Below are 10,876 nucleotides of genomic sequence, written 5' to 3' on the forward strand. Positions count from 1 at the left end.
TATATATTGTACATATAAGCCATGCCAACATCTACATCAAATTTAACCATATAGCAACTCAATTAGTCTGGAGATGCATATCATACATCACATATTATATATCATCCAATCAACAATTTCATTCAACAATATTTCAGTGAGATTACTTATCGCTATATAGTTAGCAAAGGTTAGTTTCGACGACATTATCATCCCGGCATTGGACTAGTCCTGCCCACACTCCAACCCATGGTAGGCAAAATAGACAACATATTTCCACTTGTGGTCGACAACCATAATATTGCATCTTAGTCCACAGTTGATACGACATATTGATGGGGACATCAGCTAGGTCCCCATTTTATTTACATATTTGCTTATTGTTATTTCTGGGTTTATTTGTGTTTAGGGATTTATTTGTGGTTTATTTTATTCTGGGCTTATTTTCATTTTAGGGCTTATTTGTGGGGAATTATTTTATGTAAGGGGTTTATTTTAATTGTTCTTATGGGGCCCTATTTAAAGGGATCTTGTAAGCAGATTAGGGTTTTAATGCAGAATTAAAGAATTTCTTTCCCCACGTTTCCCTCTTCTTCTCTTCTCCTTCCTTCTCCTTCTCCTCTTCTTCTTCCTCCTTCTCCTCTCCTCTTCTCCTGCTTTCATTTTAAAATTGGTCCGGCATCAACTTGGTATCAGAGCAAGGCTGGTTTTGCCCCTGCTGCCAAAGCCCCGATCCAACAACAGCCCTTCTTCCCCATTAGTTCTCACAGTGCTTCAAGGAGAACAGGGCCTTCCCTCTGTCAGCCTGTTTAAAAAAAAAAAAAAAAAATCGTCTTTCGGTTTTCACAAAAAAGGGGACAAAGGGATCAACCCTGATTCACCGAGCTTCTCTCGGTTCCTCTCCTTCCCTCTGTCAGCTTCACACACACACAAAAAAAAAAAAAAGAAAAGAGGAAGCTTTCCCCTGACAGAGCAGTCCCACTGTGTCCTTCTCTCTGCAGCGCCGCCTCTGGCCCTCCACCGGAGCCTGCAACCGACGCCACCACCGCCTCTGCCGCGTCTTCACCGTCGTGCCACCACCGGTGTATGGCTGAGCGTCGCCGGATTCCGGGATTTCTGTGGCCGCACGAGTATTACGCCGTACGTCGACCACGGACACCGGAGCGCGTTGAAGGACCGCGTGTGACTCCCGCTGCCGGAAAGAGGAAGAGCGTCGCCGATCTGTTTGCCACCTTGTCCCTCGGCACTGTCGACGCACCCGCCGACCACCGCGCGCAAGATTCCGGCCGCCACCACGACCACGAAGCTGCGGCCGCAAGCTCCGCCGCTGCCACGCCGTTCGGCCGCTCCGCAACCACCGCCGAAGCGGCCGGAACGCCCTCCCGAATCGATCGGGAGGTTGAAGAAGAAGTTACGGTAACGGGTCGACTCTAAACCCGTTACCGCAAACCCGATAGCCCGGGTCCACCAGTAAGTTAAAAAAAAAAAAAAAATTGGCACGTGACCCGCACGTGCTGAGTTTTATCGTTATCGGAGCGGGTTTCATTCGAAACCCGAAACCGATAACCCGAACCCGTTAAGGTTCAGAAAAAAAAAAAAAAAAAAAAAAAAGAGAACAAAAAAAAAGAGAAAAAAAAAAAAAAAAAACTTACCTCTGTTTCTGTCGAACGGAAACCCTAGGGTTTCCGCCGCCGACGCCATTGCCGCCGCCCCTGCCGTGCCTCTCTGCCGCCGGCGTCTTCTCTTCTGTCAACCGAGCCGCGCCGCCCCTGTGTCCGAGCCGTTCGGGTCTCATTCCGCCTTCGCCGCCTCCGGTCGTGCCGCCTCTTGCCGCCGCCGAGATCCGCCTTCGCCCGAGTCCGTTTTCTCCCTCCCGCGCCGCCTCGCCGTCGCCGTCCCCGCCGCTTCCGCGACCTCCTGAGTGCCACCACCGCCGCCGCCTATCCCTCCTTGCTTCACCGCTGTCCCTCCGCTCGCACGCCGCAAAACCACCGCGTCTACCACCATTTCACCGCCTTTTCCCCACCGAGCCGCGCCGCCTGCAGTTTCCACCATCCACCACCGCACCCGCCGCTGGAAGACCGCCGCCGGTTCCGTGTCCGAGCGCCCATCAGCCAAGCTCTTCTCCCGTCGGCCGATTCCGTCCATCGCTGAGTACCATCGACCTCCCTTCCCCCTTCTTGCATTCAGTCGGGTCTTCATTGTGGGCTTCATTAGACCCACTGTCAACCACCAAATTCACAGTTGGGCCCAACAAATCTGGCCCTGTTTTCACTTGCCCATCAGGCCACATCCGAGCCCGACCAGCCTGGTCGAGTTCCTTGCAGCAGGCCGCCAGCCCAGCCCGCGCGCTATACTGTAGCACGGTCCAAGCCCAATTGACCGCAGATCCTTTTACTGGCCCGATTCAGCATCTTCTTCAGCCCGTCCCAGAAATTCAGAAGGTTTTTTGTGCTGCAGCCCCGAGTCTACGGTTCTAGCTAACTTCGCCCAGTACTGACTTCGTGTTCGAGACTCCACGAGCAGACGATTCTGGTCAACTGCATTCACCACAGGTAATTGGTACTTCCTCCTTTGGGCTTGCTTATCTAAATATGTTCTAGTTCTCTTGCATGACAGTCCTATTTTGAAACTTATTTTCTTGTCAAACTGCAAAAAAAAAAAACCAAGAACATTTTCCACCACACCCGTCCTACCTACCAATTAAATCTAAATATTAAATTAGCACACCTTAGTGTCAGGACATCATCAACATCCATAGATCAGATTACTTTCGGACTTTGAATGACTGTAACACGTGTTTGCAACCTAACTTCTTATAGTGACTAGTTTTCTACTTTAATTCTGAAATAACCAAAGTACAAATTAGTAAAATTTAATTTTAAGTTACTTTTGTGAAAAAGTTGCTGATTTTCGAATTCATAGTAGGTTGCATTAGTGGGTTGCATCAGTAGGTTGTCCTGCATCACATTTAGACAATTAGGGTTCATTCGTAGTATTGCATATCATATCACCAGTTAGGGTAGCTCCTGTATGCCCACCCGTAGTGGTAGAGAGTACCTCCTCACTGACTCTCAGACCCCTTCATCCACCATGGACCCCAGAGTCATACAAGATATTCTGGAACAATTAGCTGCAATACGAGCTGATAACGACGAATTCAAACGTGAGATCCGTGCTCAAATACAACACCTTAGGACTCCGGAACCATCATCCCCAATCGCAGCTTACCCCGAGTTTGGTTTGACCACACCGCCTGCAGCTTTTCCCCATCCCCCTAGGAACCAACATCATCCTGATCACCAGCGCGATCTTGACGAGCGACTACTTCGTACCGTGCGAGTAGAAGCCCCCACATTTGCTGGTCAATTAGAGCCGAGCGTGTACCTTGATTGGAGAGCAGCCATGGATAATTATTTTGAGTGGTACGATATGACTGAAGATAGGAAAGTACGGTTTGCCAAAATGAAGCTTATTGGGCAAGCTCACTGGTACTGGCATAACGTTGAACATCGGCGTGAGACCCAGAGGCTTCCACGCATCACCACGTGGGAGGATATGAAAGAGAAACTGAATGAGAAGTATCTGCCATTCTCTTACCGACAACGCCTTATGGATAGGTGGCAGAAACTAACTCAAGGAACTTCAACTGTTGCCGATTACATTGCACAATTTGAGGAGTTTCACATGAGGTGTGGTGTAATCGAAGAGGAGACTGTTACTCTTTCTAGGTTTCGAGCAGGACTCCGTGAGGAGATCCAGAAAGAATTGATCCTCCGAGAGATTACTACCCTTGGCCAGGCATACCAATTGGCTCAAGACGTGGATAGTTTTTTACGAGTCCCTGTGGTGAGACGTACCGACTCTCGGTTCTTACCCCCAGGAGCCCGACCTAATCAAAGCCATCTCCCACAACCCAGACCACTCTCCAACCATCCTTCCCAGCCCGGTTCTAGCCAAACACCGACTAGGACGTTCCCGGTGCCTGCTCAAAGTACATCAACTGATAAAGGAAAAGGCATATTAGGGTCCAACCCGCCCTTAAGAAACCAAACCCAGTGTTTCAGGTGCCAGAAGTTTGGCCATATTGCGTCCCAATGTAATGCCAAGACCTATTTGATGACTGAACTGGAAGCAGGAACCCAGGATACTGAATGTGTCGAAGAAGTCTATGAACCAAACATCGAGGATTTTGTAGATGACTTTGGAGACGACAAGACCGGATTAGAATTTGTTCAGACTGAACACCAAAATGAGCCCACTGATAGGAATGACCAAAACCATAGGCTCCATGTGGTGAGGTGCACACTAGCCCAAACAAAGACCGAACAAGACTGGCGAGAACCTCCCTATTTTATACACTTATTAAGATCAATGGTAAAACATGCAAAATCTTATTTGATAGCGGGAGTTGCATCAATGCCATTGCGTCTGGAGTTGTTTCTCGCCTTGGCCTAAAATCTACCCCTCATCCTAATCCATATAAAGTAGCCTGGGTAGATAAGACGTCCATTTCGGTTTCAGAAAGATGCCTTGTCCCGATTCAATTCCTATCTTATAAAGACGAGATTTGGTGTGACTGCCTTCCGATGGACGTAGGTCAAGTCATCTTAGGAAGACCTTGGTTATACGATAGGAACGTCACACTTCATGGTCGGTCAAATTCGTGTAGTTTTATGTTCCAGGGTCGGAAAATTATATTGAATTCATTGCCTCCTAGAGAGCCCGTACCTGAGAAGAAGGGCGCTACACCACAAAAGGAAGAGTCACTCCACATCATTACTTCGAAAGAGGTAATGAAAGATATCGAGAGCCATTCACCTGTGTTCGCCCTTGTGGCTAGAGTTATTAATGTGGAGTCAAATGTCGAACACCCGGCCGCCGTAGTTCCTCTGTTGGAGGAGTTTCACTCTGTCTTTCCAACTGATCTTCCAGAGGCACTTCCTCCAATGCGTGATATCCAGCACGTCATTGATCTCATTCCTGGAGCGTCACTGCCAAATCTTCCCCACCATAGACTCAATCCAAACGAGCACACTGAACTGAAACGCCAAGTTGACGAACTCGTCACTCGAGGGTATATTCGTGAGAGTTTGAGTCCCTGTGCTGTACCTGCACTCCTCACTCCCAAGAAAGATGGCTCTTGGAGGATGTGCGTCGATAGCCGTGCTATCAATAAAATCACGGTAAAGTATCGTTTTCCCATTCCTAGGCTGGACGACCTTTTAGACTACATGTCTGGTGCTACCGTTTTTTCCAAGATTGACCTAAAGAGTGGGTACCACCAGATTCGGATTCGTCCTGGGGATGAATGGAAAACAGCATTCAAAACCAAAGATGGACTCTACGAATGGTTAGTAATGCCTTTCGGATTAACAAATGCTCCAAGTACTTTTATGAGGGTGATGACACAGATTTTTCGACCTTTCTTGAACAAATTTGTCGTTGTATACTTTGATGACATCCTCATTTATAGTCAAACTCAAGAGCTCCATCTTTCACACCTAAGGCAGGTTTGTGAAGTCCTGCAGAGAGAAAGCTTCTTTGCAAATCCTAAGAAGTGTGCCTTCCTGACTGATCACGTCACTTTCTTAGGGTTCATAGTATCTTCCAAGGGTGTCTCTGCTGATCCAGAAAAAGTAAGCGCGATAGTCGATTGGCCTGAGCCCAAGACCTTAGCCGAAGTACGCAGTTTTCATGGTCTGGCTACTTTCTATCGTCGCTTCATTAGGAATTTTAGTTCGATAATGTCTCCCATCACAGATTGCATGAAGAAAGGAGACTTTATCTGGACTAAGTCGGCATCCCAAGCATTTAAAGATATTAAGCATAGGATGACCGAAGCACCTGTCTTGCGCCTCCCTGATTTCACTAAGGTATTCGAGGTCGCATGTGATGCCTCTGGAGTTGGCATAGGTGGTGTGTTAAGCCAAGACGGTCACCCTGTCGCGTTCTTTAGTGAAAAGTTAAGTGACGGCAGGTTGCGTTATTCCACCTATGATAAGGAATTCTATGCGGTAGTGCAAACTTTGCGACATTGGCGACACTATTTGCTACCGCAAGAATTTGTCCTGTATTCAGACCATGAGGCTTTAAAGTATCTCAATTCTCAAAAGAAATTAAACTTTCGACATGGCCGATGGATTGAGTTTCTACAAGCCTATACTTTTGTGCTGAAACATAAAGCTGGAGTTGAGAATAAGGCTGCTGATGCGCTCAGTCGACGGATCTTCCTCCTATCCATGATGAGCACTGAAGTAATTGGTTTTGAAAGGATCAGGGAACAATATACCACCTGTCCCGATTTTAGTAATGTATACCTGACCTTACGAGATGGAGTAGAGAGAGAGCACGATGATTTCTTTTTACACGATGATTATCTCTTTCGCTCCGACCGATTGTGTATTCCTCGAACTTCTTTGAGAGATTTTCTAGTATGGGAAGTACACGCTGGAGGACTGTCCGGGCATTTCGGGAGAGACAAAACCATTGAGATGGTGGAAAGACGTTTCTTCTGGCCGAGTCTCAAGAGAGACGTGGCCAAGATCGTCGCTCAGTGCCGCACATGTCAATTAGCCAAACAACGTAAACAGAACACTGGGCTTTACACTCCACTACCAGTTCCTGATTGTCCATGGCAAGATGTTAGCATGGATTTTGTGTTAGGGCTTCCACGTACCTCGACCAAACATGATTCCATTTTTGTAGTAGTGGACCGGTTCTCTAAAATGGCTCATTTTCTACCATGTTCTAAGACTTCTGATGCTTCTAGGATTGCGAAACTCTATTTTGACGAAGTCGTTAGACTCCATGGTCTCCCTAAATCTATTGTGTCCGATAGGGATGTTAAATTTATGAGCTATTTTTGGAAAACTCTTTGGCACATGATGGGTACCAAATTAAAATTTTCCTCTGCCTATCATCCCCAAACTGATGGCCAGACCGAAGTTGTCAACCGAAGTCTAGGGAGTCTTCTCAGATGTCTGGTAGGTGAGCATACTAGGACTTGGGATCTCGTGTTACCAACTGCTGAGTTTGCATATAATAGTTCGGTCAATAGGACCATAGGCAGAGTCCTTTTGAAGTGGTGAATGGTTATAAACCTAGGCAACCCATAGACTTGATCCCCATGTCTCATCAACATAGAGTCTCTGAGTCTGCACAATCATTTGCTTCACACCTGCATTCATTGCATCAGGAGATCAGCAAACTTATTCACTCTAATAATTTAAAATATAAATCCTTTGCTGATTTGCACCGCCGTTATAAAGAATTAAATGTAGGTGATTCAGTCATGGTAAGAATTAGACCTGAACGACTTCCTTCGGGGACGTTCAAAAAGTTGCAATCTCGTAGTGCGGGACCATTCAAAGTTCTAAAGAAAATCAGTTCGAATGCGTATGTTGTAGATCTTCCTGAAGACTATGGGATTAGTGCGACATTTAATATTGAAGATTTAGTCCCATACAAGAAATCAACATTCATTCCTTCTGACCCTTTTGTGGATACATCCACTGTTGTTGATCACCCTGCTCTAGCACCTGCTAGTGAGCCTCCACTTCCACAGTTTCATGCACGCAGAGAACATATAGAACATATATTAGATGAGCAGGTTATATCTACCAGGAGAGGAAGCTACCAACGTTACCTTGTTCGGTGGAAAGGTCGACCCGAATCAGATGTGTCGTGGATTTCGCGAGCTGAGTTGCAGCGCCTTGACCCGGATCTTCTGGAGCAGTACGACAGCCGCCCCGATTTACACTCGACGGGGTCGAGTTTTTCTCACCCGGGAGGAGTTGATGGGGACATCAGCTAGGTCCCCATTTTATTTATTGTTATTTCTGGGTTTATTTGTGTTTAGGGATTTATTTGTGGTTTATTTTATTCTGGGCTTATTTTCATTTTAGGGCTTATTTGTGGGGAATTATTTTATGTAAGGGGTTTATTTTAATTGTTCTTATGGGGCCCTATTTAAAGGGAACTTGTAAGCAGATTAGGGTTTTAATGCAGAATTAAAGAATTTCTTTCCCCACGTTTTCCTCTTCTTCTCTTCTCCTTCCTTCTCCTTCTCCTCTTCTTCTTCCTCCTTCTCCTCTCCTCTTCTCCTGCTTTCATTTTAAAATTGGTCCGGCATCACATATATCACATTTCACATATGTTGGCTGGTCTAAATGCCCCTCTTTTTTCCGATTTTATAATTATGCAAAATTCAATTTACTTATAATTAAACATAAATTATCATCTTGGTTTAATTTTGATATTGGACTAATCACAGCCATGCGCTAGCCCATGGCAGGCCAAACACATGCCATGCTTTCGCCCATGTATGGTGGCCACAATATCGTATCTCAGACTACAACTAACACACCACTTCGCACATAGCCGACTAGTCCAGATGCTCCTATTTTCTCCACTCTTATAATTATGCAAAATTCAATTCACTTATAATTAAACATAAATTATCCTCTTGGTTTGATTTTAATATTGGACTAATCACAACCATGCTCTAGCCCATGGCAGGCCAAACACATGCCATGCTTCCACCCATGTCTGGTGGCCACAATATCATATCTCAGCCTACAACTAACACACCACTTCGCACATAGTCGACTAGTCCAGATGCTCCTATTTTCTCCACTCTTACAATATGCAAAATTCAATTCACTTATAATTAAACATAAATTATCATCTTGGTTTGATTTTGATATTGGATTAATCACAGCCATGCTCTAGCCCATGGCAGGCCAAACACATGCCATGCTTCCGCCCATGTCTGGTGGCTACAATATCATATCTCAGCTTACAACTAACACACTACTTCGCACATAATCAACTAGTCTAGATGCTCCCATTTTCTCCACTCTTACAATTATGCAAAATTCAATTCACTTATAATTAAACATAAATTATCATCTTGGTTTAATTTTGATATTAGACTAATCACAGCCATGCTCTAGCCCATGGCAGGCTAAACACATGCCATGCTTCCGCCCATGTCTGGTGGCCACAATATCATATCTCAGCCTACAACTAACACACCACTTCGCACATAGTCGACTAGTCCAGATGCTCCTATTTTCTCCACTCTTACAATATGCAAAATTCAATTCACTTATAATTAAACATAAATTTATCATCTTGGTTTGATTTTGATACTGGACTAATCGCAGCCATGCTCTAGCCCATGGTAGGCCAAACACATGCCATGACTTCCGCCCATGTCTGGTGGCCACAATATCATATCTCAGCCTACAACTAACACACCACTTCGCACATAGTCGACTAGTCCAGATGCTCCTATTCTCTCCACTCTTACAATTATGCAAAATTCAATTTAATTATGTCACAATTATGATTAAGCGCAATTCATTATCTAGAGTCTACTTTTCGATGTTGGATTAGTTATGGAAACTCCAGCCCGTGGTAGGAATGCTACACCTCGGCCCAAGGCTGACACAACTTGTACAATCATTCTGATTTACAGAAAAACTAGCCGTTATTGTTGTCAAGCACAAATGGGTCGACTCCTCTTTTTTAGAGATCGACTCATGATCTTTAGGGATCGACTTGAAATAACTGTAGTTTTTGTTGTGTTGTCTTTTACCGTGGCCATTGTGGGTTTGACTCGTTTGGCTTAGGGATCGACTCGTCCATTGACAAAAATCGATTCGTTATCTTCATGTGTCGACTCATGAAGGCGTATCAGTCTGTAAGAGTATGCTAGGGTCGACTCTTGAGATAGCCTAAGTTGAAATTTGTTATGATTGCATGTGAGTGTTAAAGGGTCTCTTCAAGGTGTTCTTGAAGTCAAATCTTTTTGTGTAGAGCTTGAGATAATTAAGTTTAATTTGTCCATATTGATAGTTACTGAAAAATTTCTTCTTGTCTTCATGCAAAAATTTTAGTACACTCCCAATAACTGATTAGCGAACTTTTTACTCAATTATTTTGTATCATCAAAATTAAACTTTTTGGGTCAACAAGCGCCTATGCCTGATCATGCAATCATGATTTTCTAATTAATATATTCTATATAGAATTAGAAAAAAGAACATTAATATCCAAACAACATTAAATCATCAACACATTATACTTGTACCTTTATATAGAATATCCACAATCATATAGGTAATTATTTATAGGAATCAAATTATTTATCTTAATCATTAGTACATGGTGCTTTCACGAAGCTATTACACAATCAAAGCTGAAAGAGCGAGAAAAATATTTTTTTCATCGGGCTAGAGAAAGCAATTTCTTTCTTTATAAGGCTTAATGGTGCGAAGGGGAGCAAGGAGAGGATGCACCAAATTATCCATAATTATGGAGATGATTGTGTTAAAGAATTCATACCTCTATTAGTGAGAGACTCAAACATGGTATGCATCATCCCACACTCTCAATCTAAGAACCAGAGTGTAAAGTACCTTGCTCAATACCTTCTTGCATAGATATTTTCTCCCCTACAAAATCAAGTCCAAACATCCCAATAAAAATCAAAAAGTAGAAATCAACAACCTAAAACCTTCTACTAGAGTCCACCCCTTTCCACTATCACTTGGATTAACTAGAGAGAGAGGAAGAGACAGGAGAGAGAAAAAGAGAGAAGGGAAATGGAATGAAAACCATGGAGGTTCTCTCTTTCTCTTTCAAAATAGAGGAAGGAGAAAAGAGGGATTGTCAAGCAATTGTAGTGGCAAGAGGTGGTGGCTTGGGGTTGGCATCCATGGTAGCAACAGGCTGTAGTGGCAACCCAGTGATAGTACTTGACTAGTGAAGGAAAGAATAGAAGAAAGAATGGAAAGTTGGCTCGATGCACAATCCACAATGGAGAGCCATCAGTGATCTCGACATCATCGGCTAGAAAGCTAGACTTCAGTAAGGTCTATGGCAGAAC

The sequence above is a fragment of the Phoenix dactylifera genome, chromosome 14 (assembly GCF_051530095.1).
Source record: "Phoenix dactylifera cultivar Ajwa chromosome 14, Ajwa_hap1_PhDact_Kaust_v1.1, whole genome shotgun sequence".
Classification (NCBI taxonomy): Eukaryota; Viridiplantae; Streptophyta; class Magnoliopsida; order Arecales; family Arecaceae; genus Phoenix; species Phoenix dactylifera.